The 5,000-nt window shown below is 45.5% G+C and overlaps 3 non-coding genes and 21 pseudogenes across 3 annotated transcripts; all 24 read right to left on the bottom strand.

The window, feature by feature from the left end:
* Position 1: 1 nt before the first annotated feature.
* LOC142113705 (5S ribosomal RNA) lies at positions 2–120 on the bottom strand (annotated as a pseudogene).
* An 81-nt stretch (positions 121–201) lies between these two features.
* LOC142113089 (5S ribosomal RNA) lies at positions 202–320 on the bottom strand (annotated as a pseudogene).
* Positions 321–400: 80 nt separating this feature from the next.
* LOC142113742 (5S ribosomal RNA) lies at positions 401–519 on the bottom strand (annotated as a pseudogene).
* Positions 520–600: 81 nt separating this feature from the next.
* Positions 601–719, bottom strand: LOC142113523 (5S ribosomal RNA; annotated as a pseudogene).
* An 81-nt stretch (positions 720–800) lies between these two features.
* On the bottom strand, positions 801–919 carry LOC142113508 (5S ribosomal RNA; annotated as a pseudogene).
* Positions 920–999: 80 nt separating this feature from the next.
* LOC142112976 (5S ribosomal RNA) lies at positions 1,000–1,118 on the bottom strand (annotated as a pseudogene).
* A 272-nt stretch (positions 1,119–1,390) lies between these two features.
* On the bottom strand, positions 1,391–1,509 carry LOC142113005 (5S ribosomal RNA; annotated as a pseudogene).
* An 80-nt stretch (positions 1,510–1,589) lies between these two features.
* Positions 1,590–1,698, bottom strand: LOC142113048 (5S ribosomal RNA; annotated as a pseudogene).
* Positions 1,699–1,779: 81 nt separating this feature from the next.
* Positions 1,780–1,898, bottom strand: LOC142113558 (5S ribosomal RNA; annotated as a pseudogene).
* An 80-nt stretch (positions 1,899–1,978) lies between these two features.
* On the bottom strand, positions 1,979–2,097 carry LOC142113123 (5S ribosomal RNA; annotated as a pseudogene).
* Positions 2,098–2,178: 81 nt separating this feature from the next.
* On the bottom strand, positions 2,179–2,297 carry LOC142113352 (5S ribosomal RNA). Its single transcript, XR_012681466.1, has one exon. It is a non-coding gene; the product is annotated as a 5S ribosomal RNA (ribosomal RNA).
* Positions 2,298–2,378: 81 nt separating this feature from the next.
* Positions 2,379–2,497, bottom strand: LOC142112909 (5S ribosomal RNA; annotated as a pseudogene).
* Positions 2,498–2,578: 81 nt separating this feature from the next.
* On the bottom strand, positions 2,579–2,697 carry LOC142113308 (5S ribosomal RNA). The gene has a single exon (XR_012681422.1). It is a non-coding gene; the product is annotated as a 5S ribosomal RNA (ribosomal RNA).
* Positions 2,698–2,778: 81 nt separating this feature from the next.
* On the bottom strand, positions 2,779–2,897 carry LOC142113623 (5S ribosomal RNA). Its single transcript, XR_012681614.1, has one exon. It is a non-coding gene; the product is annotated as a 5S ribosomal RNA (ribosomal RNA).
* Positions 2,898–2,978: 81 nt separating this feature from the next.
* Positions 2,979–3,097, bottom strand: LOC142113732 (5S ribosomal RNA; annotated as a pseudogene).
* Positions 3,098–3,178: 81 nt separating this feature from the next.
* Positions 3,179–3,297, bottom strand: LOC142113173 (5S ribosomal RNA; annotated as a pseudogene).
* An 81-nt stretch (positions 3,298–3,378) lies between these two features.
* Positions 3,379–3,497, bottom strand: LOC142113231 (5S ribosomal RNA; annotated as a pseudogene).
* An 81-nt stretch (positions 3,498–3,578) lies between these two features.
* Positions 3,579–3,697, bottom strand: LOC142113748 (5S ribosomal RNA; annotated as a pseudogene).
* Positions 3,698–3,983: 286 nt separating this feature from the next.
* On the bottom strand, positions 3,984–4,101 carry LOC142113004 (5S ribosomal RNA; annotated as a pseudogene).
* An 81-nt stretch (positions 4,102–4,182) lies between these two features.
* LOC142113202 (5S ribosomal RNA) lies at positions 4,183–4,301 on the bottom strand (annotated as a pseudogene).
* An 80-nt stretch (positions 4,302–4,381) lies between these two features.
* Positions 4,382–4,500, bottom strand: LOC142112943 (5S ribosomal RNA; annotated as a pseudogene).
* An 81-nt stretch (positions 4,501–4,581) lies between these two features.
* Positions 4,582–4,700, bottom strand: LOC142113210 (5S ribosomal RNA; annotated as a pseudogene).
* Positions 4,701–4,779: 79 nt separating this feature from the next.
* On the bottom strand, positions 4,780–4,898 carry LOC142112905 (5S ribosomal RNA; annotated as a pseudogene).
* An 81-nt stretch (positions 4,899–4,979) lies between these two features.
* The window catches only part of LOC142113725 (5S ribosomal RNA), a 118-nt pseudogene continuing 97 nt past the window's right edge, over positions 4,980–5,000 (bottom strand).

Here is a 5,000-nt window from a genome sequence, read left to right as displayed (position 1 = left end):
AGGCCTACAGCACCTGGTGTTCCCAGGTGGTCTCCCATCCAAGTACTAACCAGGTCCGGCGCTGCTTAGCTTCCAAGATTAGATGAAATTGCGCTTTTTCAGGGTGGTGTGGCTGTAGGTATTGGTTTCCTAATGACCTACATCTCTTATAATGTCAAAACCAGCATTGAAGGAAGCCGGAACAAGAGAGATAAAAAAAAAAGCCTACAGCACCTGGTATTCCCAGGTGGTCTCCCATCCAAGTACTAACCAGGCCTGGCCCTGCTTAGCTTCCAAGATCAGACGACATTGGGCTTGTTTAGAGATGTGTAGCTGTAGGTTTTGGTTTCATATTGACCTACATCTCTTATTATCTCAAAACCAGCATTGAAGGAAGCCGGAACAAGAGAGAAAAAAAAAAGGCCTACAGCACATGGTATTCCCAGGTGGTCTCCCATCCAAGTACTAACCAGGCCTGTCCCTGCTTAGCGTCCAAGATCAGACGAGATTGGGCTTGTTCAGGGTGGTGTGGCTGTAGGTATTGTTTTCCTATTGACCTACATCTCTTATACATCTAGAAACCAGCATTGAAGGAAGCCGGAACAAGAGAGAAGAAAAAAAGGCCTACAGCACCTGGTATTCCCAGGTGGTCTCCCATCCAAGTACCAACCAGGCCTGTCCCTGCTTAGCTTCCAAGATCAGACGAGATTGGGCTTGTTCAGGGTGGTGTGGCTGTAGGTATTGTTTTCCTATTGACCTACATCTCTTATACATCTAGAAACCAGCATTGAAGGAAGCCGGAACAAGAGAGAAGAAAAAAAGGCCTACAGCACCTGGTATTCCCAGGTGGTCTCCCATCCAAGTATTAACCAGGCCCGGCTCTGCTTAGCTTCCAAGATCAGACGAGATTGGGCTTGTTCAGGGTGGTGTGGCTGTAGGTATTGGTTTCCTATTGACCTACATCTCTTATACATCTCAAAACCAGCATTGAAGGAGGCCGGAACAAGAGAGAAAAAAAAAAGCATACAGCACCTGTTATTTCCAGGTGGTCTCCCATCCAAGTACTAACCAGGCGCAGCCCTGCTTAGCTTCCAAGATCAGACGAGATTGGGCTTGTTCAGGGTGGTGTTGCTGTAGGTATTGGTTTCCTATTGACCTACATCTCTTATACATCTCAAAACCAGCATTGAAGGAAGTCAGAACAAGAGAGAAAAAAAAAAGGGCCTACAGCACCTGGTATCCCCAGGTGGTCTCGCATCCAAGTACTAACCAGGCCCGGCTCTGCTTAGCTTCCAAGATCAGGCTTGTTTAGGGTGGTGTGGCTGTAGGTATTGGTTTCCTATTGACCTACATCTCTTATACATCTAAAAACCAGCATTGAAGGAAGCCGGAACAAGAGAGAAAAAAAAAAAGCCTACAGCACCTGGTATTCCCAGGTGGTCTCCCATCCAAGTACTAACCAGGCCTGGCCCTGCTTAGCCTCCAAGATCAAACGAGATTGGGCTTGTTTAGAGATGTGTAGCTGTAGGTTTTGGTTTCCTATTGACCTACATCTCTTATAATCTCAAAACCAGCATTTAAGGAAGCCGGAACAAGAGAGAAAAAAAAAAGGCCTACAGCACCTGGTATTCCCAGGTGGTCTCCCATCCAAGTACTAACCAGGCCCGTCCCTGCTTAGCTTCCAAGATCAGGCTTGTTCAGGGTGGTGTGGCTGTAGGTATTGGTTTCCTATTGACCTACATCTCTTATACATCTAAAAACCAGCATTGAAGGAAGCCGTAACAAGAGAGAAAAAAAAAAGGCCTACAGCACCTGGTATTCCCAGGTGGTCTCCCATCCAAGTAGTAACCAGGCCTGGCCCTGCTTAGCTTCCAAGATCAGACGAGATTGGGCTTGTTCAGGGTGGTGTGGCTGTAGGTATTGGTTTTCTAATAACCTACATCACTTATACATCTCAAAATAAGCATTGAAGGAAGCCGGAACAAGAGAGAGAAAAAAAGGCCTACAGCACCTGGTGTTCCCAGGTGGTCTCCCATCCAAGTACTAATCAGGTCTGGTGCTGCTTAGCTTCCAAGATTAGATGAGATTGCGCTTTTTCAGGGTGGTGTGGCTGTAGGTATTGGTTTCCTAATGACCTACATCTCTTATAATGTCAAAACCAGCATTGAAGGAAGCCGGAACAAGAGAGATAAAAAAAAAAGCCTACAGCACCTGGTATTCCCATGTGGTCTCCCATTCAAGTACTAACCAGGCCCAGCACTGCTTAGCTTCCAAGATCAGACGAGATTGGGCTTGTTCAGTGTGGTGTAGCTGTAGGTATTGTTTTCATATTGACCTACATCTCTTATACATCTCAAAACCAGCATTGAAGGAAGCCAGAATAAGAGAGAAAAAAAAAAGGCCTACAGCAACTGGTATTCCCAGGTGGTCTCTGATCCAAGTACTAACCAGGCCCGGCCCTGCTTAGCTTCCAAGATCAGATGAGATTGGGCTTGTTCAGGGTGGTGTGGCTGTAGGTATTGTTTTCCTATTGACCTACATCTCTTATACATCTAGAAACCAGCATTGAAGGAAGCCGGAACAAGAGAGAAGAAAAAAAGGCCTACAGCACCTGGTATTCCCAGGTGGTCTCCCATCCAAGTACTAACCAGGCCCGGCTCTGCTTAGCTTCCAAGATCAGACGAGATTGGGCTTGTTCAGGGTGGTGTGGCTGTAGGTATTGGTTTCCTATTGACCTACATCTCTTATACATCTCAAAACCAGCATTGAAGGCGGCTGGAACAAGAGAGAAAAAAAAAAAGCCTACAGCACCTGGTATTCCCATGTGGTCTCCCATCCAAGTACTAACCAGGCCCAGCCCTGCTTAGCTTCCAAGATCAGACGAGATTGGGCTTGTTCAGGGTGGTGTGGCTGTAGGTATTGTTTTCCAATTGACCTACATCTCTTATACATCTAAAAACAAGCATTGAAGGAAGCCGGAACAAGAGAGAAAAAAAAAAAGCCTATAGCACCTGGTATTTCCAGGTGGTCTCCCATCCAAGTACTAACCAGGCCTGGCCCTGCTTAGCTTCCAAGATCAGACGAGATTGGGCTTGTTCAGGGTGGTGTGGCTGTAGGTATTGGTTTCCTATTGACCTACATCTCTTATACATCTCAAAACCAGCATTGAAGGAAGCCGGAACAAGAGAGAAAAAAAAAAGACCTACAGCACCTGGTATTCCCAGGTGTTCACCCATCAAAGTACTAACCAGGTATGGCCCTGCTTAGCTTCCAAGGTCAAACGAGATTAGGCTTGTTCAGAGATGTGTGGCTGTAGGTATTGGTTTTCTATTGACCTACATCTCTTATACATCTAAAAACAAGCATTGAAGGAAGCCGGAACAAGAGAGAACAAAAAAAGGCCTACAGCACCTTGTATTCCCATGTGGTCTCCTATCCAAATAATAACCAGGCCAAGCTCTGCTTAGCTTCCAGGATCAGATGAGATTGGGTTTATTCAGGGTGGTGTGGCTGTAGGTGTTGGATTCCTAATGAACTACATCTCTTATACATCTCAAAACCAGCATTGAAGGAAGCCGTAACAAGAGAGAAAAAAAAAAGGCCTACAGCACCTGGTATTCACAGGTGGTCTCCCATCCAAGTAGTAACCAAGCCTGGCCCTGCTTAGCTTCCAAGATCAGACGAGATTGGGCTTGTTCAGGGTGGTGTGGCTGTAGGTATTGGTTTCCTAATGACCTACATCACTTATACATCTCAAAATAAGCATTGAAGGAAGCCGGAACAAGAGAGGAAAAAAAAAAGGCCTACAGCACCTGGTATTCCCAGGTGGTCTCAAATTCAAGTACTAACTAGGCCCGGAGCTGCTTATCTTTCAAGATCAGACGAGATTGTGCTTGTTCAAGGTGGAGTGGTTGTAGGTATTGGTTTCCTATTGACCTACATCTCTTATACATCTCAAAACCAGCATTGAAGGAAGCCGAAACAAGAGAGATAAAAAAAAAAAAGGCCTACAGCAGCTGGTATTCCCAGGTGGTCTCCCATCCAAGTACTAACCAGGCCTGGCCCTGCTTAGCTTCCAAGATCAGATGAGATTGGCTTATTCAGGGTGGAGTGGCTGTAGGTATTGGTTTCCTATTGACCTACATCTCTTATACATCTCAAAACCAGCATTGAAGGAAGCCGGAACAAGAGAGAAAAAAAAAAGGCCTACAGCACCTGGTATTCCCCGGTGGTCTCCCATCAAAGTACTAACCAGGTACGTCCCTGCTTAGCTTCAAAGATCAAACGAGATTGGGCTTGTTCAGAGATGTGTGGCTGTAGGTATTGGTTACCTATTGACCTACATCTCTTATAATCTCAAAACCAGCATTGAAGGAAGCCGGAACAAGAGAGAAAAAAAAAAGGCCTACAGCACCTTGTATTCCCAGGTGGTCTCCTATCCAAATACTAAAAAGGCCAAGCCCTGCTTAGCTTCCAAGATCAGATGAGATTGGGTTTATTTAGGGTGGTGTGGCTGTAGGTATTGGATTCCTAATGAACTACATCTCTTATACATCTCAAAACCAGCATTGAAGGAAGCCGGAACAAGAGAGAAAAAAAAAAGGCCTACAGCACCTGGTATTCCCCGGTGGTCTCCCATCAAAGTACTAACCAGGTACCGCCCTCCTTAGCTTCCAAGATCAAACGAGATTGGGCTTGTTCAGAGATGTCTGGCTGTAGGTATTGGTTACCTATTGACCTACATCTCTTATAATCTCAAAACCAGCATTGAAGGAAGCCGGAACAAGAGAGAAAAAAAAAAGCCTACAGCACCTTGTATTCCCAGGTGGTCTCCTATCCAAATACTAACCAGACCAAGCCCTGCTTAGCTTCCAAGATCAGATGAGATTGGGTTTATTCAGGGTCGTGTGGCTGTAGGTATTGGATTCCTAATGAACTACATCTCTTATACATCTCAAAACCAGCATTGAAGGAAGCCAGAACAAGAGAGAAAAAAAAAAGGCCTACAGCACCTGGTATTC

This window comes from Mixophyes fleayi, unplaced genomic scaffold (genome assembly GCF_038048845.1).
Source record: "Mixophyes fleayi isolate aMixFle1 unplaced genomic scaffold, aMixFle1.hap1 Scaffold_114, whole genome shotgun sequence".
Taxonomy (NCBI): Eukaryota; Metazoa; Chordata; class Amphibia; order Anura; family Limnodynastidae; genus Mixophyes; species Mixophyes fleayi.
Note: the sequence above shows the minus strand (reverse complement) of the source record. Positions and strands in the feature narration are given on the sequence as shown.